At 44.8% G+C, this 27,828-nt stretch overlaps 1 protein-coding gene across 1 annotated transcript in view; it reads right to left on the bottom strand.

Annotated features, from left to right (window-relative positions):
* The window catches only part of NOTCH1 (notch receptor 1), a 136,873-nt gene extending 113,182 nt beyond the window's left edge, over nucleotides 1–23,691 (bottom strand). Inside the window, exon 1 of the mRNA XM_085612969.1 lies at nucleotides 23,560–23,691. The gene's annotated coding sequence lies outside the window, so the exon portion shown is untranslated. The remainder of the gene's footprint in view (nucleotides 1–23,559) is intronic.
* Between the last annotated feature and the right edge of the window lie 4,137 nt (nucleotides 23,692–27,828).

The following is a 27,828-nucleotide window of genomic DNA, read 5'->3' as shown; positions in this document are numbered from 1 at the left end:
TCAAAGCCTGAGCAGGCGGAAAGAGTGCTTGGTGATGGAATGGAATGCCTGGGTGTCTGGTGAGGTGGAGAGCGTTAGTTGGAGTGTGTGGGCTGAGCAGCAAGGAGGCTGCTCCTGGTGGGGCTGTAAGCTATATTCTATCTTCTTTGTACTAATGAACTACTTACCTGAAACTTACCATCTTAGTAACCTGTAACTAAGTCTTAATAAATCTTATTTATTTGACCAACTCAACGGCTTCCTGGACTTCCTTACCCATTAAAAAAGGGACATATTGCCTCATCTATTCTTGATGACAACACCATCCCTGACCCCGCGTCTGGCTGCTATGATCACGCCCACTACCTTCTGGCCTTCTCGTGTAAGGTTCAGCTATTATGTGAATACTCAGAATTGTGCATCAATATTCTGTGTCCATGTCAAGTCAGTGTACGCGTCAGGTATGTGTGCAGTAGTAGGAGTCTATGTATACGAGTCTGAGTACTGAAGACGGTAGGATCCGTTTTGGATAGCCCTCATTTTACATGGCACACGATGGAGGACGAAGACAACTTCCCAGACAGTGGAACTGTACTGCTTGCATTCCTGTGGCTGGAGGTTGGAGATCCAGACACTGACATGAGTAGGCCAAAAAGGGCTGCTTTTATAACTACAGTGAAGACTTTATTAGCAAGGAGCTGTTGATTAGTTCTTCCAGAGCACTGCCATTTGGTGGATGGGAAGGGTGACTCCAGTGTCTGTTGTGAGGAAGCTTCTGGGTCAGGCTTGCCATTTTGTTTATCCTTGATTACTGCTTCAGAGAAGCTGATGGCATCCAGGGGCAGAAACCTCAAGCTTCATTCTGTCCATTTTGTGGAGGCTTCAGTTTGGAGACAGTCTCATTGTTACTTGCTGTGAGAAGCATCACCTTACACAAAGGCTGTTTCTGGAGAGCAGCTTGAGAAGGACCCAAATACCCGCTCTGAAGTACCAGATAGTGACTCAACATCCCCTGGGTAGAAAAACAAAGTCTATAAAAGTGGAACCAAGACCACTCACTTTGTACCAGTTTCAAGTTCTTCATAAAGAAGGTAGAGAATGCACCTCAGAGTATTTGAAAGACTGGTGTGTGGCCTAAGCCAGTGTCAGTTCAGCAGCCAGAGACATGGGGGCATCAGCTGCAGTCTGCACATTCTGCTGAAGGAGCTGAGGGCCTGCCTAGAAGCCTGCCTGTCTGGTGAGAGAGGTAAAGAGTTGCCAAGCACTGCAGGAGGGTAAACTGTCCTGCAGGAGTATCCCAGCATGTTCCTGATCGAAGGAGTACCCAGAGAAAGCAGACTGCCTGTGAGCAAAGCCAGGAGTGACCCATGCTGCACAGAGCCTACTGGTATCTCTGCAAATCCTAGCAAGAACTCTGTGTGCTTTTGCACGTTGGCGTAATCAGGGCTATAACTGCCTTGGTATTCACATCCGCCCATTAAGGGCTACAGCTATCTTGTTGATCGCATCTGTCCAGTTGGTGCTGCAACTCCTTTGATGTTGGCATTTGTCCAGTTGGGGCAACAACTGCTCTGGTGTTCGCATAGGCCCGGGTGGGGCTACGACTCACATGATGCTTGCATCAGCCTGGTTGAGGCTCCTATTCCATGGTGCTCGAATGAGACTGATTGGGGGCTGTTAATGCTCTGATGACTTGAATGGCCGTGACTGGACCATAGCTGCTGACCAGTGCATGTACGACGGTGCCAGGACCTCCGACAAACACTGGACAGACGTGGGCCACACCCACCTCCCCAGTTGCCTTTGAGTGACTGCGCCCAATCACTGCGGGCCTCTGCCTGAGGTCTGACCAAGCCCCAAGTCTAGTCAACGGCAAAGGACTGAGACACTAGCTTGAATAGATGTGTCTTAAGTTGCTTCCTGAAAGCCCCCAGAGGTGTCAATAACCTGAGGTTTGCAGTGGGAGAGTTCCATGCTGACGCAGCTGTGTTAGAGTGTTTACTGGCTACTGCAACCCTGAATTTAGGGATTTCCAATAGCAATATCTTTCTCCTCTAGAACCACCTCTGGTGGTGGAGCAGACAGGAAGTAAGGTCCTGATTTAGAGTTTGCGGACTGCTACCTCACAAACGTGACAAACACCTGGTTCGCCTTATTACAAGTGCATTGGTACAATGCACTTGTAATAAGGCGGACCAGAAATATCTAATAATAATAGTAATACTAACAACAATAACAGTAATAATAATAATAATAATGCTCACAATAAAATTCACAATCATCATAACCACAATCATAGTCACAATCATAATAAAATAATAAGAACATTTTTAAAATAACAATAATAATAGTAGGAATAATCATGATAAGCATCACTATTATTATTATTATGTGGACAGAAATTTTATATCTGAAAATGGGACTAAAATTGTGTGGAGGTTCGATTTATAGAAACTGACATAACATAACTTAAAAAAAGAGAGCATTGTTCTTGGGGTCTTTCTAAAGACCAGTTCTCACATGAACTGAGGAACCTAGTGGACCTCTCTCTGACCTCTTTGTTAGAAAAAATGGGTATATTGACAGCAAATGTAGTAAATGAATACTAATAATATAGGGTAATTAATTCATTCCTGATGAATATTTTGGTAGAGCTAACATACAGAACCAACAATGTAGAAACAACTTTTTTCTTAATGAAATTTGGGATACTTCTTCTATGTAAAATATGATGTGTTTATGTACAGAGAATACAATAGCGGTTAACTGTGTAATATGGTTCTACATTGCCATTGAGGGGTTTTGGTGACAGCATATACCAAAAGATTGAAAGCCAAGTGTTTTGTAAATGACACCAAAAGTCCAACATGGAAATAGAGACCCACATAACACATGATACGCGTTATGGAATTTTCATTTTACACTTTTATATTGGGGTCAGTAGCTTAAAAATTAAGTTTTCTTCATAGTGTATATTAACAACATGCACTGAATGGAATTATAATTAGGTTGTATTTACCTTTCGTAGATAAATATCCGATAAAACAATGCAGAAAAGTGAGAGAATGTGGTTATTTGTGATTCTGTGGGATTTTTTGCATTTGCTGCATAATTTTCAGATTTCACAAAAATATTGTTTCTATTTCAAATTGATGAAAGTAATACAGCCAGAGAATGTGGCACATAATTAGCATTTTTGCTACATAATTCAGATAAGGTGGTCGCATAATTTGGACTGCTATGCTGCATAATCCCTGTCGCCCTGACAAAAGTAAATCCCTGCAGAGTGGCTTGGAAATCGACATCCTGATAATGAAATCTATATTTCACAGGGAACCATAAAATATTTTCAATATTTCACAGTTAACTGTGAAATAGTTTTTTTTTATACCACTGCAGTTTGTGCAACAAAAGCATCCAAACATGTAAAATCAAAAGGTTTGGTGTTTTTTTAGAAGAATGTGTTTAGCTTAATAAATATAATTTAGATATTATTCCTTTTATAAAAATCGGTCTCATTAATATTTTTTAAATTATTTGTATATACAGAATTCCTAAGTTTGCTTTGTTTCCGCCCCAAACTCAAATCTGACTTGCCTGAGTAAATCAAGGTGATAAACTATGGAATTGTGGCCAAGCAGGTGGACGCTTGGACAAGGGTTCCTAGACGCGATCAAGTGCTGGATGTCGAGTCTCTTTGGGTGTCACTTAGAACACGAAGCCTAATACATGATGGTCAGGGGACTGGAAGGCCTCAGATCTCGCTCAATACCCACTCAGAGGAATGATGCTAAAAAGGAGAATGGATGGCCTTGGCACAGAATACGGAACTGGTCCACGCATGAACCACAAGGTGCTGGACCTGTGAACACATCTACACATTAAGACTGACTCAAGATATATCACCGGGAGCAGAACCACAAAAACAAAGAAAGTGTGATGCGTATATCTAAGAGGGGTGTGTATCTCTTAATGTGCCCTCGTTGACTATTATATGAACAGGCAGCAGAACCAGAACTAAATACTTGGCAAGGGAGCCTTTTCTATGCTTATCATAAACAGCACACATGTATAGTAGTGGTGCAATGTAATCGGCATGCAGAGATGGCTAGGACAACCTACTAGCCCACTGGCTACAGATACAACAGTTGTTAACATTCTTATTCCTGAGTCAAAAACCTGAGTCGGAGGCAATAGCTAATAACGAGGAAGAGGATACTTTTAGAGTAGACTGACCTGCATCATAATGACTGTAACATTCCACTCACTGTGGACTAATAGAAGGAGAAGAAAGACTATAATTAGAATGTTCAGCAGAAGGCATGTGCAGCATCTATCATTGGCTCCCTGCCTCTCCAGAGTCTTCAATTCAGCACCGAACATTCCATTGTTCCATATACGCATGCGAGTCTTCGACACTCTCACATGTGGCTTGAGTCAATATTATAGTCATGACCGCTGGAATTAAGTTGCAATGATGGAGCAAATTATACAGCAGGGTTGACTGAATTATGCAGCAAGAAAAGACAAATTGTATAGCATAATGTGGTACGTACTCCTGGAGTATTATTTCGCTATTTTGACACACATTAATGCGGTCTGTGTAAATGTTTCCCCTCATTAGTACCATTTAGAACCTAAATATGGCAATCACCAACTTCATGTAGATCAGTTTATCTTTTTAAGGGATCCACCAATGCATGCACAGCAGGTGGTAAAATATTTTTAGCAACTTTTCATCTGTTTGATCTAGAAATATTTTTTAATCAAATCTGCGAACTATGCAGAAGATGGTGAATTACCTGGTAAGTGTGGTAAATGTGTAATTATGTCGAAAATACAACATCTGTAGAATTGCTTAATTCCAGTGGCTCTGAATAAAGTCTTGTGGGTTATGCCACCTGACTTGCACTCCAACCTCCCTTCAAAGAGATGCCTACACTACAATATCACTGCCCAGTTTGTGTTATATATTACTATCTTAACTCTAGGGTTCGCTACACTGCTTCATTGCCACATCTGAATCCCTTATCTGTGCAAGGCATACCTGTGGGACCCCAGTGTGCTTATCGTCTGGAGCACAAATATCTAAAGATATGGGATATATCCAGAGGTGTAAACTCCAAGGTGATCCTTCTGGCAGGTTCCTCACATGGGAAACATCTCACACAGCACCACACATCAGGCCCTGGGCCGCCACAAGTCCGCCTACACTGCTGCAGACATTCCCCTAAGCTGTGCTCTAGTTTTCTGAGTGTGTCAACAAAAGGGAGGAGAGAAAGGGGTGGGCTATTTTTATTGAGGTCCTGCACATAGGCCCTAAGCTATGACAACAAAGAAAGATGTGCAGTTCCTACAAAGTGGAAGGTCTGGGGGAGAAGGGTTATCCAAAACCAGACTCTCACCAATGGAATGTGAGTGCACAAGGGATGGGGGTCCCTTAAGGGTGGAACTGAAACCCTCACACACCCAGCAAGCTAGGTGTCATGCTTCATCATCTGGGTTTGCTCCTCGTCGGGTCGGCGGTGCAATACCCGACGGGCACCCATAAAGGGGCTCTTTACCGGAGATCTTTTGTTCCCTGCCGTTTGGTGCGTGCGTGTGAGGGCCCGTGCGTGTAGATGTGTGTGAGTGAGTAAAAAAGGTTGGTTAGTCTGAAATACGACTTTATTGACTCAGTAAACCACCCTATTAAAAAGGTTGAGTGGTGTTAAAGCTAAAGTGCTCACAAAGGGAGGAGTGGCTAGCTACGCTCTACTCTTCTGGTCAACATGTTTCGCGCCCAAATGGGTCAGGAGGATCCCTTGGCGCTTCGTCAGGAACGGTGATACAATAGTGATATGTGCAAGAACTATCTAGAGTGTGGTGTATTAGGGTGGGTGTAAATTGACTACCCACCCACTACTGGTTCCCCTATTTGTCTGTATTCTGATATCAAGGGGGCAACCTAGAAACATAGAAAAAAAAATAGGAAAAAAAAAAATGAGAAAGGGACATAGTGAAAAACCCCATTCCTTGAGATCTGTACAAAAAATTGCACCAGTTCATAATCAACCAGTATTGCAGTTTCACACATTCTAGACAACAAGCAGGCAGTCTTAATGTCCATGTATCAATGTATCAATACTTGTGATTATTGCAAAAAGGATTCAAATTAATTTTAAGGAAGCATAGCAACATCTGGTTAAAAACAGCTGTGGTTAGACAGTTGTGATAGGGTGCCATGGTTAAAGTATGGACTCACCTAATCCTAATATAAAAACCTCATCATCTGGTACATGGCGCGTCGTCAAGGGGAGAAACACATTCGTTTCCTGTGGGACAGTAATGCAAAATAGGTGATGGCAAGTGTGAGCGTACAGGATACCATCAAGCATAGTCATTGTTCTAATCCCGTATGCCTCTTAAAATATAGCCGGAATGTATGTCGGCAAGTATCAGTATGTAGAGGGAAACAAAGTAGTTTCATGCGGGACAGAAAATGTAAAAACAGGTGATGGCAGAGGAGTGTATCCTGGTTAAACATCAAGCACAGTCACTGGTCTAATCCCGAGTGATTCCTAAGATACACCCGGAGTGTGAGCCAGCAAGTGTCTATATCCAGGGCCATATATATATATATAATAATCGTATAGGGCCGCAGACCCGTTGCACCTTAAACCGGGCTCATTTAACTTTTAAGTTATTTCGTTATAACCTCGACACCCAAGTATGGAACAGTGTGATAAAATCGGGTGGGAGGAGGCGGAAGAGGGAAAGAGGTATTACCCTTAGTCGTCTGTTTCGCTCATTCCTTGGTTCCAAAGTCGGGGTAGCAAGATGTTTACTTACAGTTTGTAGTCCCCCTGGAGGTCCGTTAACCTGCCCACGTCGCCGAAACCGGAAGGTAATCGTTGTTCCGGCAGCGCTGGGTTATATCAGACTGTTAATTGGCTAAAAGTCGGTCACGTGGTTCTGAAGCCACACCTGTAGTAACTGCTAATAGCCAGAGCGCGTATGCCTTAATGTAGAGGCTTATCCTCGGCGCCATGATGGAGTGGTGCGGTGTTAGTCAAATGTACAAAAAGGTTCTAGTGTGGGGATCGTAGCTCAGTTGGATCATGGAGTGGTGCGGTGTTGTAAAAGGCTCACAAGAAAGAGGGGTCTTTTAGTGGTATGTCACCAAAAGGGATACCTTCAAAAATGGTGTCGCTCACTATTTCAAAAATACATGCGTACATAAATCGCTGAGTATAAAGAGTTGCGTCTAGCATGTTTACTTCTGGAGTGGTAAATAACAATAAGGTGGGCTAGCACTATGTATGTTGTGATGGTAACCAAGTATGCATAGTGCATGTGCATTCTGGTCCAACAAAGGTCTATATAGACTACCCATGTATTTCTGGCTGATAATTAGAAAAGGTCAAATGTCCTGTTAGTGTGATACCGCCGCCCAGGGTATTTCATCATTGAGACCATGTGAGTTTGATGAAAGGCGGTGTACCCACCGTTGTTCCAGCCTGAAAAGGGAATGTTGGGACATGCCTGGGTGGCTTTCCAGGACAATCCAGCGTAAATCACTAGGGGTGTGTTTACGCTGAAGGCAATGGCTGTAAAGTTTCGTGTTTGATCTGCCACACCTTACGTTACTTTTATGTTCAGTAATGCGTGTTTTTACTGTTCGTGTCCTCATCCCTATGTAATAGAGGTCGCATGGGCATATCAGTAGGTATATGCAGTTAGTTGAATTGCAGTTCGTGTGTCGTTTTAGGGCCCATTCAAAATGGGCAGACAGGCGGATGGATTTAGCCACAATGGTGTGTCCACAACACGTGCAACTCCCACAGGTGTAGTGGCCCTGTACTGGGGGGAGGTTCCATAAGGTGTTTTGTACGGGATTCATGTTTTTCTTGGGTCTGGTGTGAACCAAGGTGTCCTTGAGGTTACTGGTCCTCTTAAAGGCAAAACGTGGTGGGGGAATCGTGAGTGTACCCGTGGACAGTATCCCCCAATGTTTTTTTATAACTTTTTTAAGGTTATTTGAATCTGGTGTGAAGGAGGTAACACAGGTGATGGTCTCTGTATTTTCTCTTGTTCTCACCTCGAGTAGGGCCTCCCGATTGTTATTTCTGGCCCTCTTCATAGAGTTTCGTATCACTCGAGGGGGATAGCTTCTTTGTGTAAGATTTTCTGATAGGGTATTGGCCTCGGTTTTGTAGTCGTTAGTGGAACTGCAATTCCTCCTAAGGCGTAGGAACTGGCCGAACGGTAAGTTGTCACGTAGGGCCTTAGGGTGATGACTGCTATAGAGGAGGAGACTGTTTTTGTCAGTTGGTTTTCTATACAAACTCGTACTCAACCCTGTGGATGCAAGCCTGATGGTCAAATCCAGGAAGGGGATCTCAGAGTCAGAAATGTGACGTGTGAATTTTAGAAACTGGTTTTTGGTGTTAATCCAGTTACAAAACTTGTTGCAAGTGGATAAATCACCTCTCCAAAAGATAAGGACGTCGACGATGTAATGTTTCCAGAGAGTGAGGTTTGAGCCGTAGGGGTTCTCCACATTCATTATCACTGCATCCTCAAAAGCCGCCATGTACAGGCAGGCCACACTTGGGGCGAAGGTACTACCCATGGAAGTGCCCTCGGATTGATGGTAGAGATTTTCTTTGAATGCAAAGTAGTTCTCAGTGAGGGCTAATGTGGAGAACCCCTACTGTTCAAACCTCACTCTCTGGAAACGTTACATCGACGACGTCCTCATCTTTTGGAGAGGTGATTTATCCACTTGCATCGCGTTTTGTATCTGGATTAACACCAAAAACCAGTTTCTAAAATTCACACGTCACATTTCTGACTCTGAGATCCCCTTCCTGGATTTGACCATCAGGCTTGCATCCACAGGGTTGAGTACGAGTTTGTATAGAAAACCAACTGACAAAAACAGTCTCCTCCTCTACAGCAGTCATCACCCTAAGGCCCTACGTGACAACTTACCGTCCGGCCAGTTCCTACACCTTAGGAGGAATTGCAGTTCCACTAACGACTACAAAACCGAGGCCAATACCCTATCAGAAAATCTTACACAAAGAGGCTATCCCCCTCGAGTGATACAAAACTCTATGAAGAGGGCCAGAAATAACAATCGGGAGGCCCTACTCGAGGTGAGAACAAGAGAAAATACAGAGACCATCACCTGTGTTACCTCCTTCACACCAGATTCCAATAACCTTAAAAAAGTTATAAAAAAACATTGGGGGATACTGTCCACGGGTACACTCACGATTCCCCCACCACGTTTTGCCTTTAAGAGGACCAGTAACCTCAAGGACACCTTGGTTCACAACAGACCCAAGAAAAACATGAATCCCGTACAAAACACCTTATGGAACCTCCCCCCAGTACAGGGCCACTACAGCTGTGGGGGTTGCACGTGTTGCGGACACACCATTGTGGCTAAATCCATCCGCCTGTCTGCCGATTTCGAATGGGCCCTAAAACGACACACGAACTGCAATTCAACTAACTGCATATACCTACTGATATGCCCATGCGACCTCTATTACATAGGGATGACGACACGAACAGTAAAAACATGCATTACTGAACATAAAAGTAATGTAAGGTGTGGCAGATCAAACACGAAACTTTACAGCCATTGCCTTGAGCGTAAACACACCCCTAGTGATTTACGCTGGATTGTCCTGGAAAGCCACCCAGGCATGTCCCAACATTCCCTTTTCAGGCTGGAACAACGGTGGGTACACCGCCTTTCATCAAACTCACATGGTCTCAATGATGAAATACCCTGGGCGGCGGTATCACACTAACAGGGTATTTGACCTTTTCTAACTATCAGCCAGAAATACATGGGTAGTCTATATAGACCTTTGTTGGACCAGAATGCACATGCACTATGCATACTTGGTTACCATCACAACATACATAGTGCTAGCCCACCTTATTGTTATATACCACTCCAGAAGTAAACATTCTAGACACAACTCTTTATACTCAGCGATTTATGTACGCATGTATTTTTGAAATAGTGAGCGACGCCATGTTTGAAGGTATCCCTTTTGGTGACATACCACTAAAAGACCCCTCTTTCTTGTGAGCCTTTTAAAACACTGCACCACTCCATGATCCAACTGAGCTACGATCCCCACACTAGAACCTTTTTGTACATTTGACTAACACCGCACCACTCCATCATGGCGCCGAGGATAAGCCTCTACATTAAGGCATACTCGCTCTGGCTATTAGCAGTTACTACAGGTGTGGCTTCAGAACCACGTGACCGACTTTTAGCCAATTAACAGTCTGATATAACCCAGCGCCGCCGGAACAACGATTACCTTCCGGTTTCGGCGACGTGGGCAGGTTAACGGACCTCCAGGGGGACTATAAACTGTAAGTAAACATCTTGCTACCCCGACTTTGGAACCAAGGAATGAGCGAAACAGACGACTAAGGGTAATACCTCTTTCCCTCTTCCGCCTCCTCCCACCCGATTTTATCACACTGTTCCATACTTGGGTGTCGAGGTTATAACGAAATAACTTAAAAGTTAAATGAGCCCGGTTTAAGGTGCAACGGGTCTGCGGCCCTATACGATTATTATATATATATATGGCCCTGGATATAGACACTTGCTGGCTCACACTCCGGGTGTATCTTAGGAATCACTCGGGATTAGACCAGTGACTGTGCTTGATGTTTAACCGGGATACACTCCTCTGCCATCACCTGTTTTTACATTTTCTGTCCCGCATGAAACTACTTTGTTTCCCTCTACATACTGATACTTGCCGGCATACATTCCGGCTATATTTTAAGAGGCATACGGGATTAGAACAATGACTATGCTTGATGGTATCCTGTGCGCTCACACTTGCCATCACCTATTTTGCATTACTGTCCCACAGGAAACGAATGTATTTCTCCCCTTGACGACACGCCATGTACCAGATGATGAGGTTTTTATATTAGGATTAGGTGAGTCCATACTTAACCATGGCACCCTATCACAACTGTCTAACCACAGCTGTTTTTAACCAGATGTTGCTATGCTTCCTTAAAATTAATTTTAATCCTTTTTGCAATAATCACAAGTATTGATACATTGATACATGGACATTAAGACTGCCTGCTTGTTGTCTAGAATGTGTGAAACTGCAATACCGGTTGATTATGAACTGGTGCAATTTTTTGTACAGATCTCAAGGAATGGGGTTTTTCACTATGTCCCTTTCTCATTTTTTTTTTTTTCTATTTTTTTATTTTCTCTATTTTTCTAGGTTACCCCCTTGATATCAGAATACAGACAAATAGGGGAACCAGTAGTGGGTGGGTAGTCAATTTACACCCACCCTAGTACACCACACTGTAGATAGTTCTTGCACATATCATTCATTCATTCATTTTGATAACTTTATTTCGGTCGGAGACCATAAAAGCACAGAATAAATAACAAGAAAATTACACATTTCATTTAAAACAATAAATAGTGTCAAGTTAATACAATAGTTAAAAATTGTATTAAACTGATGTTATCAAAAGACTCATTTGGTAAAAGACAAAAGTGTTTAAAGAAAACTTTTCCTTCTGCGCCAGAACCCATGTAAAAAACGAGACATAGCAAAAACAATTGGGGGGTGAGTATCATATCTTAAGACCCTGCATGCGAGCATGCAGTGTCTAAACCCTAAGTTCTTGCAAATGGGAATGAGCCACTTTTTCCTTATTGAATGGTATGCAGGACAGAAAAACAAGACATGACATATATCTTCACTGCTATGATTACATGCCGGGCAGACTGCATTTTCCGATCTTGTCCATTTGCAGGTGAATACTCTAAGCGGTAAAGTACCATACCTCAACTGCAAATAAAGCTTCCTAGCAAGAGACGGATAAATTACATCAAGAAAGGCCTCTGCTCTTGTTTCTAGTTTTACTAGGAGAAACTCATTAGTGAGTTTCCCCAAAGAGCTTGAACCATGTTAGGTTGCTAATCTCAGCTCCCTTATGTGGCCTCTTAGATCAGGTTTAGAAATCCGTATGCAGGCTACCTCCGGTAGTTCCCAGAGATCGGTCCTGCCGATCTTTACACTGAGAGCCTTAATATGGGATAGCCATGAAATGTTCTTACTTTTAATTAATGGCCAGACCTCTAGGAATTCTTCTCTGAAAGGTGCCAGTTCATGCACCGTCCAGAGCCTTTTCCAGTAGAGTAAGGGTCGGAGAATTGCCAAGTCTTCAATTGGTTCTAGCCCCAGGTCGAGGCGTAGGGGGATGAGCGGTGTACTTACAGGAAGGCCAACGAGTCTTCTCATAAAGCCCTGCTCAACCAGGGTTAATTTGGCAATGTTTTTATGGCCCCATAACTCCGCCCCGTACAATGAAGCTGTTCTAGCTTGCAATCGGTATATTTCAGCTACTGGAGCTGCTGGTTTATATACCGAGGCTTGCTGGACTTTGCAAAGGCCCCCTGCTATTTGAGACAGCCTCAGCCATGATTTTGCAATTTGAGGTCCCCAATCAAAATTCTCGGTCAACGTAATTCCAAGGTAGACAAAAGTCCTGACTCTCTCGAGGGGGGAGCCATTTAAGGTAGGATTTGGTCGAGTCTGTTTGGGAGGATTGAAGATCATGAATTTAGTCTTTTCTAGATTAATCTCCAAGCCTCTGGAAGTACAGAATGCCAGGAAACCATCCAAGATGCGCTGGATGCCCGATGATGTTTTAGATATCAGCAGAGTATCATCGGCAAACATCAGAGCGGGCACTCTGCCGGTAGCCAATCTTGGGGCGTCATTATTAGGGACATCAGCCAGGTGAGTAACAAGACCATTAATGTATAGGCTGAACAATGTTGGAGCCAAAACGCATCCTTGGCGCACTCCCTTCCTTACGGGAAAACGTGAGGATAAATCACCATGTCTCCCGCATCTAACCTGGGCATAATTACCACTGTGAAATCTAGTCAAGATATCCAACAGGTAGGGTGGGAGACCCATTTCTGCCAGGACTTCCCATAGTTTTTCTCTTGGGACAAGATCAAAGGCAGCTCGCAGGTCCACAAAGATGAGGTAGAGACTGCCACCCTCTACTCTCACACTTTTCCAATATAGAACCTGGAGCCGGAAGATCTGGTCAATGGTGGAAATCCCAGATCTGAACCCTGCCTGTAATGTAGTCAAGATGTTGTTATCATCCACCCATTCCTGTATTCTATCCAAGATAATCCTGCCCATTAGTTTCTGAGTGGTGTCAATGAGGCTAATTGGTCTATAATTAGCCGGCTTCAATGGGCAGCCTTTTTTAAATATGGGAACTATCTCCGCGCCCAACCAAGTGTCTGGCAAAGCGGCCCCCATCAGAATGGAATTGAATAGTACCACCAAATACGGGGCCCAGATTTTTGGTTGGGAGCGGAATAAGTCCGGTGGTATTTTATCCAGGCCAGGTGCTTTGTTAGAAAGGAGCTTGTTTATTGCGATTTCTACTTCTTTAAGAGTGATAGTCACAGGAAGTTCTGTCACAGGAGTGGCTACACCCATCAACGATGGTTGAGGCTGGCATACATGTGAAGGTGCTAAAATAAAGGGGCGAGGATGAATCTCAGCATTAGATATACTAGAATCAATTCCTCTCATCAAACTAGTCTCGAGAGACATGTCTGTAGAAGAAAGGTCCTCCGAATCCCCATACAGTTCCCCAAAGTGGGATTCCCAGACTTGTGGAGCTATGTTTGTAACAAGGGATGGTACTACCCCATTCCCGTCAGAGTTCACAGTGGCCCAAAACGCCTTAGGATCTCTACATATAAGAGCTAATCTTAGATCCTCCCATCTTTGCTCCTCCCAATCCATCTTCCCCCTGGCGATAGCCTTCTTATAGTCTAGACGAAGTTTCTTTATGTTGGTCCTGTCATTACCTTTGATTGCCGCGAGCAAGTCCTTTTTTGCTTTTCTACAGGGTTCCTTGTACCAGGGGTGTGATCTAAGCTGGTGTTGTTTGTTTCCCACTGGGTTAAATAGGCCCCTCAAATTATTAACTAAGTGGGTATGGATCTTAGTTGAGTCACTCAAGTTGTCTATACCTACATCCCCCATTGCGGAAAGAGATGGCAAAGCTGTCTGATATACTTGCGCAAGTTTAGCAGGGGATTTCAAAAAATAGGGCCATTTTATTCTCCTCCTATTATTAGAGAGGAGTACCGGGAGTATAGGGCTATTTGAGTTGGGAGGAGGGTTAGTTAGACCAAAACTACCCGGTTTCAAAGTCAGAACAAGGGCGTTGTGGTCGCTATCTTGCCTGGGGTGGATTTCAAACTCTAATAAATTGCCCCAATGTCTTGCCTCCATTAATATATAGTCGATATTAGAGTTTTGGCCTGGTCTGTTGAACGTGGGATGGCCTGGGCAATCGGGTTCCAATCTCCCATTACAGGCCCTTAGGGAAAGTGCAAGAGTTAAAGATTTAATTTGAAGGACGAGCGGAGTCCAGGCTCTGACAGGAGACATCTGTGATTCACGTATATGCCAGAACTGATCTTCTTCGTCTGGCTCGCCCGTATTAGGAGACTCAAGGGGTTCAAATTGGCAGTTAAGGTCGCCTCCTATTATTAATTGCGGTGGGGGGTCTAAAGACAATATAAAATGCTTTAATGCATCTATTACACCAGATTCTTGGCCATTCTTGACTGGCCTTGAATAGACGTTTATTAAAGCAACAGATGGTTTGTCTTTTAGGGTTAAGAGGACGCATTGAACATCCAGGGAGTTAGTTGGAATCACGGTTGCCTGGGCTCCCAAATGAGTCCCTACCCAAATTGAAAGACCACCCGAAGGCCTCCCTCTGCCACTTGTGGTTGCCAAAGTGTCAAAAGTGGCATAACCAATCCTTGAATTTTCTTCGGTGGCCCACGTTTCTTGCATAAGGCAGATGTCATGAGTACCTACAAAATCACTCCATTCCAAGTTAGATAACTTGTTTTTTATCCCCGCCACATTCCAAGACAATATTTTTATTCCCTCGCCTAGTGCTCTATTCCTTTTTACTGGGTCGCCAGGCGTAGAATCTGTGCAGACTTCAGTTGTTTGAGGGTTTGTTACTGTTGTGGCGCCCAGAAGGTTGACATTACACAGAAGATCATCGGGGGGAACAACCAAGTCTTCATGGGTGGTTTGTTTTATTTCCACTCTTGCGGTCAGGGGAGAAGATGCTGGCAGAGATTCTAGAATTGCACTCACATATCTATCCTTTTCTACAGCTGATTGGACGCCCATAGCTTTGTCAGGTTGGGGTACAGGACTCGAGTACACGACTGGTCAGTCCACCTCCTCCAACACACTGAATCTATTTTTTTGAGCAAAAAATGACAACAAGGGTATATTCTGGGTCTCTTCCACTGATCTAGGGTACAATTTGTTTTGGCCCCCCGCCCAACTCATACCCCTGATCTGTCCTACTCTATGCTGTGGGGCTGGATAGAAATATGACAGATGTAATGGGATGATTTGAGTGTTAGGTCTAAAGGGTGTCCTGTTGCAGATATAATTTACAGCAAGTGGATGTCTAAAATTGACAATGACACAATTTCCTATGATGGACTTAGGAGTAGGCCCAATCCAATCTAGTCTCCGAACACCCAGAATTTCTCCAGAGATGTTATAGGGGAGGGGGCTGTTTAAATTGAACCAGTGTATACATTTGTTTTTTAGATCCGAGAAATCCTCGTTCTTCCCTTCGGGTAGGGGGGGAACACCAGCAAGCACAACAACATACGGGAGAGATTCAGGTGGCAAGTCAATACAGGGTAGAGCAGTGTTAGATCCCTCAGTAGGAGTATTTCTATGATCTCTAGCTCGACTGTCTGGGTATTTTTCCCCCGCATTGGTAATCTCCCTCTGTGTTCTGGAACTTTCTGGGTCTGTAGTCCTAGTCAGAGAAATAGTTGCAGCGGGAGCAATCATGTCAACTATTTGAGGGGGGGCAGGGAAGGTTTCAGTGGCGGCGGAAACGTTGTTGTCGGCGGGAACAGGACAGGGGGGGAAGTTTGTGGAGTCTGTAGGCTGCTTGGTTTTGCCAAAGCCGGCGTTGTTAATGGTGGAGACCAATCTGTCCAACCTAGACAGGAGGGATTTAAAATGGGAACCAAGTAGATGTTCGATATGGGCCTGAAGATCTAAAATCATATGAGTGGCACACAAAGGAGCCTGCGTGGGGGGCAGGGTAGGAGAACTATCGATCGGTGCAAAGGAATTAATTAGAGGCTTATTCTTCCTTAGTGTTTTGTTCTTCCTAACCCTAGATTTCTTGACTAAATTACGAGTCACAGGAGCCTTATTGGGAGGAGGGTGACGCGGGGAGTTGGGAACCTGGAAGGCGTGCGTATCACTAGAAGTGGGCTGTGCGCAGGGTAGATCAGCGAAGGAACAAATAAAAGAGGAATTAAGATCAAGGGCGTTAGTTGTGGCAATTGACACATTCTCCACTATTTGAGAAGAAGGGGGAATTGCAGGAGTAATTGATAAACGCCGCTCTGTATTTTCTATGGCCGAGGCCACGGCTCCAATTGTCTGCTGCAGCATTTTATCAATAGCTGTCAAGCTTGGGAGGGGTTGCGCAGTTGTAGTCTGTTGCCTAGTTGTTGGGCGTGAAATAGATAGGCTAGCATTTTTACCATTGCGTTTCATAGTTACAACCAAAGTGTAAAGTACACACAATTGCACAAAATTTTACAGTTGATCCCTTAAGTGTTAGTTGACACAAAGCTGTGAGGGGGGATGACCGATAAGCTTGTAAATCAGAATGTCAACCGATTCAGACACATGAGATAAGTCAGGGATTTAGAATGCATATCAGACTTGTGTCACAGTACCTTGATTGCTGATATATCCAGTTGCGAAAATGTCAGTGGGGTAGCCCGGCCCGGCCTCTTGTGGCCCCTGACGGCCACAGACGGCCCGCCCTTTGCCCGGGCTTAGCCCGGCGGTGCCCGCGCGCGTGCCCGCGAAGCGGGGGCGCTCGTCAATTTCAAGCGCCGCCTGGCGCGAAAGTCCCGCTAACGGCTGAGCGCCGCTAAGCCTTCTGGGTCCTGTGGTCCACCCCTCTCGTCAGCCGCGTTGATGGAGTGGCGGCGGCGAGGGGAGACCAGCACAAAGGGCAGCAGCAGGGCAAGGGAGGAGACAGCAGCAAAGTCCGGGCGATTCCCTCAGGAGACAACAGGAGCACCCGCTCTGCCGGGGCGCTCGTCAATTTCAAGCGCCGCCTGGCGCGAAAGTCCCGCTAACGGCTGAGCGCCGCTAAGCCTTCTGGGTCCTGTGGTCCACCCCTCTCGTCAGCCGCGTTGATGGAGTGGCGGCGGCGAGGGGAGACCAGCACAAAGGGCAGCAGCAGGGCAAGGGAGGAGACAGCAGCAAAGTCCGGGCGATTCCCTCAGGAGACAACAGGAGCACCCGCTCTGCCGGGGCGCTCGTCAATTTCAAGCGCCGCCTGGCGCGAAAGTCCCGCTAACGGCTGAGCGCCGCTAAGCCTTCTGGGTCCTGTGGTCCACCCCTCTCGTCAGCCGCGTTGATGGAGTGGCGGCGGCGAGGGGAGACCAGCACAAAGGGCAGCAGCAGGGCAAGGGAGGAGACAGCAGCAAAGTCCGGGCGATTCCCTCAGGAGACAACAGGAGCACCCGCTCTGCCGGGGCGCTCGTCAATTTCAAGCGCCGCCTGGCGCGAAAGTCCCGCTAACGGCTGAGCGCCGCTAAGCCTTCTGGGTCCTGTGGTCCACCCCTCTCGTCAGCCGCGTTGATGGAGTGGCGGCGGCGAGGGGAGACCAGCACAAAGGGCAGCAGCAGGGCAAGGGAGGAGACAGCAGCAAAGTCCGGGCGATTCCCTCAGGAGACAACAGATGCACATATCACTATTGTATCACCGGTCCTGACAAAGCGCCAAGGGATCCTCCTGACCCATTTGGGCGCGAAACATGTTGACCAGAAGAGTAGAGCGTAGCTAGCCACTCCTCCCTTTGTGAGCACTTTAGCTTTAACGCCACTCAACCTTTTTAATAAGGTGGTTTACTGAGTCAATAAAGTCGTATTTCAGACTAACCAACCTTTTTACTCACTCACACACATCTACATGCACGGGCCCTCACACGCACGCACCAAACAGCAGGGAACAAAAGATCTCCGGTAAAGGGTCCCTTTAAGGGTGCCCGTCGGGTATTGCACCGCCGACCCGGTGAGGAGCAAACCCAGATGATGAAGCATGACACCTAGCTTGCTGGGTGTGTGAGGGTTTCAGTTCCACCCTTAAGGGACCCCCATCCCTTGTGCACTCACATTCCATTGGTGAGAGTCTGGTTTTGGATAACCCTTCTCCCCCAGACCTTCCACTTTGTAGGAACTGCACATCTTTCTTTGCTGTCATCTCATCTCTAGTTTTCTGACACATTACCACCAGCACCACATGCAGGTAATGATTCGGCCTCTGGCACACTGTAGAAGTCAGCTTCCCAGATCAGTTGACTAACCCCTTCAGTACTTTGCCATTGACTGAACCCCAGATGAAGCGATGAGAAAACATAATTTATTTGACATCTTGCAACAAAATTTTGACGTCAATTCATGAGCAGATATCATCTGGTCTGCCCCCCATCTCTACATGCAACTAAATTGGAGCTTTCTGAGCCACCAAATTGTAAAATGTAGACAGGTTTTCAAAATATCCACTATAGATATGCATGAGATAAATGTTCATATACGTAATAAATGATATTAAGGATTATTTATATGTATGCTGGGCATTCTGAAAACCAACTGGGTAATATTATTTGGTGGCTAAAATGTTGTTGAGAAAACTGAACTTTCCGGTTGTCTTTAAAGGAGAATCACTAGTGCATCGATTCATTGAATGGTTTCATTTTCTTTGACCATAATGTAGATTGTTATTTCTGTTTTTGGGGGGTTTCCGATCAGAGTTTCCACACTATTCACGATTAGTTTTTAGTGCGCTTCTTCCGTTCACACGTGGTTTCAAAGCTTCTTTATGAGCGCTTTTTATTATAATAAGTTGCAAAATCAGCTTTCTAAAGATTTTGACTTTTATAGGTTCTTTACCACCTTGAATGTGTTTAATTCTTTTTGTCCTTAACATAGATAAAGTGCTTTTATCCAACGTACACTCATTTATTGTAAGCAATCACAAGAGTTCGCACACGCATCTGTCACAACGATTGCTGTCTGAGCAGGGCCCTGAGTTTTCCGGAGATCATCTGTCCCAGTATGCTCTTCTGATCGACCTCTTCCAAGAAGGGGCCTCTGGTCGCATTGAGTGCCAAACAAATTCGATGGTCTAATTAACCAAATGTATTCCAATCTGTCTTGTTTCTTCATAAGAAAACAACAGCTCTCTAAGGTGTTTCCTTCCTTGGCAGTGTGGAATGACACAGGCAAGTGTTAATTTGATTTTTGGCCCTGAGGAAGGTCCTGACAGCCTATGTTTTCCATATTAGCCGAAACATGGCACGCTCCAATTATAATTCTATCAAACTTGAGACTGCATTGTAAAGGTATGAACACTGCTCCTCCCTGATTTGCCCTACTCTTGGTACTGAAATGATCTGTGCGTTTGCTATGTCGAAAACCCTCTTCTCTCATGAACCGCAGTTCATTCTCTAAAATGTTAATCAAGAGAGAACCATTCATTGTCTTCACTTTTTCTGTGTCAGGCCATTTACTTGTCATGTTTTGAGCATCCAAATGTCACCGCTCGCATAAATATATTCTCTGAACCAGCTAACGTTAACTGTTTCGAATAGATAAACCCGGCTTTATAACAAGACGTTGAGATATCTTCATAAGATATGACCTGCCTTACATCTTCTCACAGACTGTGGTCCAGATATTGCTTTCTTGGCTAAGCGTCCTTCTCCTTGAATCTCAACTCTATTTGTGCTTTTCTTTTCTCTCCTCCCTGCCTGAAAAAAATAAGTAATAGAGTCTGCCCCTTACACAGGCGCTTGCAACTTGTCACAATAATCTGTGTTACATTGTAATCCTATTTGTTTTCAAATCATTTTATTTAAACTGTACTGAATTGTGTTACATACATCACGGCTCGGCACAGGAGGTTGGTGACTGGCGTACCTCTTGGAGAAGAGTGTGAACCTCACTTTTTGGACTTCAGTATTTGGAGGCAGCAGATAAATCTCTCTTCTGGATATGTCATTAGCCTAAAAGGATGTGTATTCCTAAAATCTCTTTCCTGGCAAAGAATATCTGGTGGTTGAATACCAAGTTACCCAATCAAAGGACAGGTGCTGCCTGGCAATGCTGAGGCACGCGTGGCCTCTCTAGGACTCGTAGGTGCCATGTTGCACCCTGGAAATATATGAGATGTTTCCAGAGTATTTTAAATTGATGTGCTACATCATTGAAGGCCCCAAGTTAGGTACTCGCCTATTATATTCAGGTACCATTTTGCCGAATTCATCAAAGTGTTTTGTGGCACCATTATTATAGAGCTTTCCCATGGTATGTCCATGTTCCATGTGGAACCATCCATGGATACTTTATGCTCCAGATTACTCCCTCGTGCAGTATGGAATATTGGGACTGGTGCCCCTGCTACTATACTTAACGTACAATACACAAGATAACGCAAGATAAGCTTGGGTAACATAACATACGTGACTGTGTGTGCAGCCAAGACGAGCCAATGAGACAAAACACCTCAGATGAATGGGTTGCCTGGTTGTGACTGCAGCTTTTAGAGCCAATTACTTTCGGAGGTTCCATTAATGCAAATAACAATGTAGGCAAGACTCATCAACGTGGGCCATAGATAGAAATTGAAATTCCCTCCTTTGATACATTTGGCCTATAGATTTTTGACCTCCAAATAAATTCCATGCATGCCCACAATTCGTCCGAAAACAAATGTATTTTCTTTGTTTCACTCGAAATTTATTGTACCAGCTGTTCAGTACCAAGTCCAATTTTCCAGGACACACTGTTTGATGATGTACATCGTAGATCACATATTAAACCAGAAGTCCTATAAAAGCATATTGTAAGGCATACATTTAGCAAGTCACCTTTCCAGTGACATGAGTAACTAGACATTTCTTGAGCCTCAATCCTGTCTTGGTCCCTTCTCAGTTAAGTCCACTGAGCGCTCTGCAGTAGCCTTTTGTCGCATGCAGCCCTATATGAGCACCACAACACACCAGCAGAAATGCTATTGCCAGCCTTAACCACCCCCCCCCACACTTTCCCTGCCTTCCTCCCCCCTCCAGCAGCTATGTTGTGTGCTTACAAGCAGCACCATTTCAGCCTGGCCTAGTATTCCCTTCTTTGGGTAACTAGCTTTGGTATCAACTGTTGCTACATCATAGCAGTGAATGTTCAGATTTAGAACTGGTGTAAACCACAGAGTCTTCCCATGCAAGCCATGCATAACAAATGCATTTTTAAAAGACTCCGCTCAGTTTGTTCCTCAAAGCATCTTTTTAACTAGTGTCACATGTTTCTGTCTGCATGAATCACTTACTTAATCTGATTGAGAAGATGCCGATGGGTAAATACGTGCTTCTAAATATTCATTCAGTAACTTATTCAGAACATTCCAACAGCAGCCTAGCTTGGTCAGTGTGTTTGGGGGGTGGTGGTGGGGGAGGGAGGGGTGGGGAGAGGTGAGCTTCAGATTTCCAAACAATCATGCTGGAACATCCTGTTAACAAAATCCATAAAAACAATAATGCATTATTGTTTTTATGAATATTGAACCCTGTCCCTTTTGTTTAGAAGGGTACCTCTGTCACAATTGAGGACATATTGTTAAAACACATTATATGAGAAGCAGGACATGAGGGGGGCTGAAGGGACATTGTAAAGAGCGAGGAGGGTGGATTGTTAGAGGTACTTAAAATGCAATATTTTTTAAACTAATCAATATTTTCTAAGGCCTTCAAAACATTGGAGAGTGAGTGTGTGTGTTTTTGTCATTCTGGGCATGTAAAAATTGCAGGTGAATTCCGACAACCACTTCACATTACTCGACTGAAAGCCTTTGCGCCCAACTATGTACTAAACAATATAAATTTTAGGGAGATGTAACACCCCTAACACTGCCCATTGAGCTACGCCCCTGCATTCAATGCAAACAAATGCTTTGTGGCACTTCCCGCTCCCTTGACTTTTGGGAGCTGTAGTTTTAAATTTACCATCATGGACACAGGCCTAGAAGGCCCAATATGCAAATTGTTGTTAGCTAAAGCCAGAACTGGTGGAAGGTGTCATATTTCACATGCTGGTAGGGTACCTGACAGTTATGAAATGGTAGTGCTTAAAAATGGCAAACCGATGGGATTAGGCGCTGTATAAAACTGGACATTTATGATGAACCTTCCTTCCTCTGGATGAAGAGGAAGAAATGAAGGGGGATTATGTCACATGACACAACACGCTTGATAGGAGATTACGACAAAAAACCCTGAAATAAAATGATGTGGATAACATACCTACTTATGGGCTTTCGGCCAGCTCTTTTCATCCACTGGTCTGTTATCATGTCATTCACATTTTTCATCTGCCCACTACAGCTCGCAGCAGGGGGCAATGGGTACGCCCACTTCAGCAATTGGCTAACTTCACTGAGGGTGACGCCATTCTTCCCTTTACAAGGAGCAGAACCACACAAAAAGTGCCAGCGACTACTGCGACCCCAAAAATATTTATGCTCTTAGCCAAGTTTTTTTTTTTAAAGAATGATAAGGGCCTGACAGATTACCCAAAAATAAAGTTTTGCAAAACCATACACAACAAAACAGACTCTGGTAAAGTGAAAAGGCTAGCAGCCAGCCAGCCAATGCCACGCGGGCTTTGTGAATACATGCTAAAGGAGCTTCCTCTTTTACGTTCATTTATAAAGGGCATTCTAAAGGAAGTGAAGGGGCCAAAGTCTTTAATTTTCTATTTTTATTTTCATTTTTTCATGTTTTAATTAATTTGCGAACCATGAAAATATATGCATATTTGGGAAAGGGTCTACAATAGGCTACACATCAGTGGAATATAAAAAGAATTATACATGGACATCACAGTTAGTGTTACATTGACCATATCAGACATAAGACCAGGCATTTTTTAAAGGGGCCAGCCAAAGCAGAGAAAACACAGTTCTCTTTACCCGTAATGAATCGCTAACCATTACCAGCAGCAGACATTCTGGAACGTTCCTTTGTTTTATGGTGTCTGCTTGGGCTTTGAGTGTATTGTGACATCATGGCCCCTTTAACGTTACCGCAGGTAAAAGGGTAGCGCCTAGTGCCTGTGGCTTCAGTGTAACTTGCTAGCTGAGGGTGTACTCGGTCTGGTTTTATCCAATCTGAGAAAGGACTTGTTTTTTAAACTAACGTGCCACGTCGAACGCATCCAATTGGCAAACAGCCTACTTATTCATGTGCGATTGTATTTGAACATCAACAGAACCACTGAGTCTGCCAATCACATCAAGGTAGAGCAGCGACGGCTCGCACACCCACCCCGAGCACTACATTTTGACAATTTTGATAAAACAGCAAACCGAGCAAAATACTCACTTCCTGTGAATCCGTGTTTTTTTCCTTGATACGCCACTTACGCCCATTATTTTCTTTTAAATCCCGGAGATGTTACCAACCGCCTGCGCAGCTGCACTGTAGAGTTTCACTGCAGTGTAGTGAAACCTGCCCTGACAAAGGCATCATGGCTCACTCTGCCCAAACATGTCCAGCTTTCTGTGAGAACCGTCAACATTGCTGGTTCTCAGGTAGAAGTGCACATGGTACAGGCAAACAGGAGCCAGGTTGGATTTTCTGAAAATGCGTTTTTTTTTCTTTCAAAAAATGCTAAAGTACTGCGAAGTTTCGCTGAGTGGCAATATTTCAAGATCCCGCAGGGTCATCGCGAGCAGGCTGCCACATCCAAGAGCTGCGGCAGGACCCTGTATTTTTAACAGAATCTGCAAAATTGTGAAAAGTCCTCGGCGCTGAACAATCGTAATGCTGGGTATATAGACATGACCACAAAGGAGAGATGTATGCAAGACGATGAGTAATCAATGATTGCCCTGAAATGATGAGGTGCAGGAATGTGTCAGTTGTGACGTATAGCGCCAATCTTGGTAACTGACTCCAGGTGCTGCTTGAGCCTGATTGCAGGCGCTGAGGTTTGTGTTGTTGGTACTTACTTAGAGAAGCGTCCTAATAAACAGGTATTTACAGGAATGTGTGTCTTGTCTTGATAAAATGCAAATCCACCCAAATATCTCCCAAACCTGCTCATCTCTACTCCAGCTTACACCCACAGCCTATTTCTTCCTCCCTTCCACCTTTATTTATTTATTTTCAAAGTTTTATATAGCGCGAACATGAGCCTGGCAGGTATCAGAGCGCTTTACAGAGTTTGTGAGCAGAGTAGTAAGAAAATCAGTAATATCACATGCAGTAAAAATTCAAAATTCACTAACAACCGAGTATCATAGTTCCGCCATTAAAAACAACATATTGTCATAGTTCAGACCACTGTAGGTACCAGGCAGTGTGGAGAAGCAGGGGAGTAAAGATGTTACTGCACAGAAAAGCGCACAAAAGTAGCCGGCGGTGAGTAATCAGGTGAGCGCCTCAGGAGACTAGAGTCATGGAATCTATGGAAGAAGTTTGTTCATAAGGAGTTGCTGGACTTCTTTCTTTACCTTCGATTTTCCATTCGGTCTTGGCGGTGACCTCTGTTATTTAACCCCCCTTCGATGACAAAAACTTGGAACTCTCCAGTCTGCTAACAACCTCTTCCCCTTGGGGTGGAGACTTCTTGCACCACTCCTTGAAGTTGGACAGGCCCTCTGCTGCCCCTCCCAGCACTTTAGCAGGTAACAGGGAGACCTATCAGTGGAACCACGAGGAGTCGGTGGAACACATTTCTGTAGGCGGCTTCCCTATTCACGTGAAGTCCCATGTGATCTTGGGCGCTGAGCGACGTGATCTTGGGAGCTGAGCGCTGTGTTCTGTCGGCAGGGGAAACCCACCGGCAGACAACAGTCCATGTGACTAGATTCAATGTTTACTGCACGTGCTCCAGTGTATTGTATTGTAGCATTTCTATAGGACTTCTTACCCCTATCGGGCTGCTAAAGCGATTAACCACACAGGTATCTTGCTACAATGTGCGGGGCGTGTCGCTGGGAGACTTATCTGGGTTTTGAGCCTCTGTGGGAGGTGTTTTCATGTCATGCATGAGTGATCGGACAGGTGCTCTTGTTTAGTTTTAGGATGCGAGGCTTATCGGTGTGATGAATGAGGAGTGTGAGAGCTAGGCATGCAGTTTACGGTGTACAGTGTACCGTCATCGCAGTTGGCTCCGCAGGTCCCAATGATTATGTTTGAGATTACTTTATATTCGAGTCGAAGATTTATATGATGTCTATGGCAAGAGGTGTTTGCTTTGTTCGCCCTAAGTTGGCAGGGTATGCCCAGACGTGAGTCCCTTGCTCTCTTTGCCACTGGATTCAAGCTATCCTGGCTGATGACGGCTGAAATGCCAGAAACCGGTCCTAGGAAGCTTGTTTCCGGTCCAGGGAAGGCATGGCTTGGCAGTTCGGGCTGGACTGTTCCCATGAGGCACAGGGTCAAGACTGATTTGCAAATAGCTGGGTCTGAACTGAGGTGGCGAGGTGAGCTAAAGAATGATGATGGATTCAACCCAGATCTGTGACTGGGGGTGAGTGTCTGAAAAGTTTCAGCGCTCCGTCCATCGTCCCCGTGTGTTTGCTCTAAGTTGGCAGGGTATGCCGAGACGTGGGTCCCTTGCTCCCTTTGCCACTGGATTCAAGCTATCCTGGCTGAAGATGAAGATGGGTGTTACCCTGACACTGGTCCTTTGGATGCTTGTTTCTGGTCCAGGGAAGACATGGTTTGGCAGTTCGGCTGGACTGTTCCCATGAGGCACAGGGTCAAGACTGATTTGCATATGGCTGGGTCTGAACTGGGGTGGCGAAGTGAACTAAAGAATGAAAAGTTTTAGCGCTCCGTCCATCGTACCCTTGTGTTTGCTTTGACAAGAGGTCGTCCATCCTGAGATCTTATGGCCTGAGATCTTATGGATCTGAGGGAAGCTTTGACGTAAGAGACGTGCGCAGCTGTTATGAGACGTTGAAAGCTAGAAGATTCCAACTGATTTTCAGAGTATATGGCTAGTCGGGACCTATAGATGTGGACTGTGATAGAGTCAGGTCTCTTTAGCAACTCGGTGAGTTGGTGTCCAGTGCACATTTATAGTGGAATGGCTGATTACGTCTCATCCACGTCAGCAACATCAAGATTGTATAGGAACAGAGACGTGGTTATTCATGCAGACCTGGGATTGGCTAAAGTATCCTATAGAAGTGGAGGTGAGTTACACCCAAGAGTGACTACCCCAAGAAAAAGGCAGGAGTGGCTGTCCCACCCCGTGAAGTAGGAGGACGGATCTGTCCTGCAATATTTGCTTCCCATCTGTGCTTTGGCGAGCCAGTAACGGAATCCCCCCGATAGTGGTCTCTGAGTACTCTAGGCTTCTAGATTGCTTTGGGTAATTTGTTAGTAATGGTCCTAGTGCTTTTGATGGAGTCTGGATGAGGAGATGTCACCTGGAGTTAGCGAGGGCTAGAACCTGCTACCCCCGGCTTGCACTTTGGAAGACCCCCTGCCACCCTTGGTCTAAACTTCAAACGTCAGTGGAAGGAATAGTTTGTCTTTTCACGATCTCCTCAGCAGCTAGTAGGAGGATGTTGAGAAACAAAGGGAAGGGGAATAGTGTCATCTCACCGATATCCTCAGAGGACAAAGGGCGCATGACCTCATTTCCGCTATCCCGGGCATTTTAGTGACTCGACGCCCATGGGCTTGTCGCTAGTCCTAGGAGCTGCAAAACGTTACTTTTGCATTCTCTTTGTTTTTTCAGGGAAGTATGCAGCATCGCTGATCAGATAGCACATGGCGAACATTTTCTGCATACTCTTAAATTTCTAAAGACAGCCTTGCTGGTACTTTACCCTATAGCCGGGGCCACTGGAATTATGGAATTCTGTAGCTGCAACTTTTTTTTTAGCATAACTATAGATTTGCCGCATAATCCATCCTCTGCCGAATAATCTGCTGATTTTAACACATTTTTTTTTGTTCAAACGGAAACTTGGCGCCATGTATTCGCGCGCAGTGGATGAGCCTGGGCAAATGTTAATTGGTCATCTTTTAATTGGTTATTTCTGTATTTGGTTGTTAAAGTGGTACTAATAAAGTGGAATATTTGCCCAGACAGTATTACCATATGTAAACATTACAAAAGTTAATAAAATGCTATCAAAACATGTGCAATACTATGCCGCATAATTAGCCTTTACACGCTGCGTAATTAAATCCTGGCGCATAATTTGGTGCTCCACGGCCGCATAATTTCAGTAGCACATGATTTTTAATCCATTTTCCTGCGACCAGTTGTTATTTAATTCGCCCCTGTTTTATGAATTTCCCCTTCAGGCCAAGGCTGATCTACCTCACCGCACGCAAGGCCCCGTAGCTCACGCACGCAAACTTTAGACAAATCTGAGCAAACAGCGCACACCTGTCAAATGTTTTCCTTACGTCTCCCCCGCAGGACGCGAAAATCCTAAAGAAACAAGCACATCCCGCGTCTAATAATTCCCTTGACAGCTATGGAAAAATGGGCCCAAAACACAGAGTGAGTGGGCGGCGTCGGTGTGGGAATGTTGGTTTTAGCGGCACGGCGGCCTCCAGCAAATTAAATAAAAAGAGCTTAGCGGTGCATACCTGCCGAATGTCCTTTCATGGCTACCA

Source organism: Triturus cristatus, chromosome 1_2, assembly GCF_964204655.1.
Source record: "Triturus cristatus chromosome 1_2, aTriCri1.1, whole genome shotgun sequence".
Lineage (NCBI taxonomy): Eukaryota > Metazoa > Chordata > Amphibia > Caudata > Salamandridae > Triturus > Triturus cristatus.
This window is presented reverse-complemented; position numbering and strand designations above follow the sequence as displayed.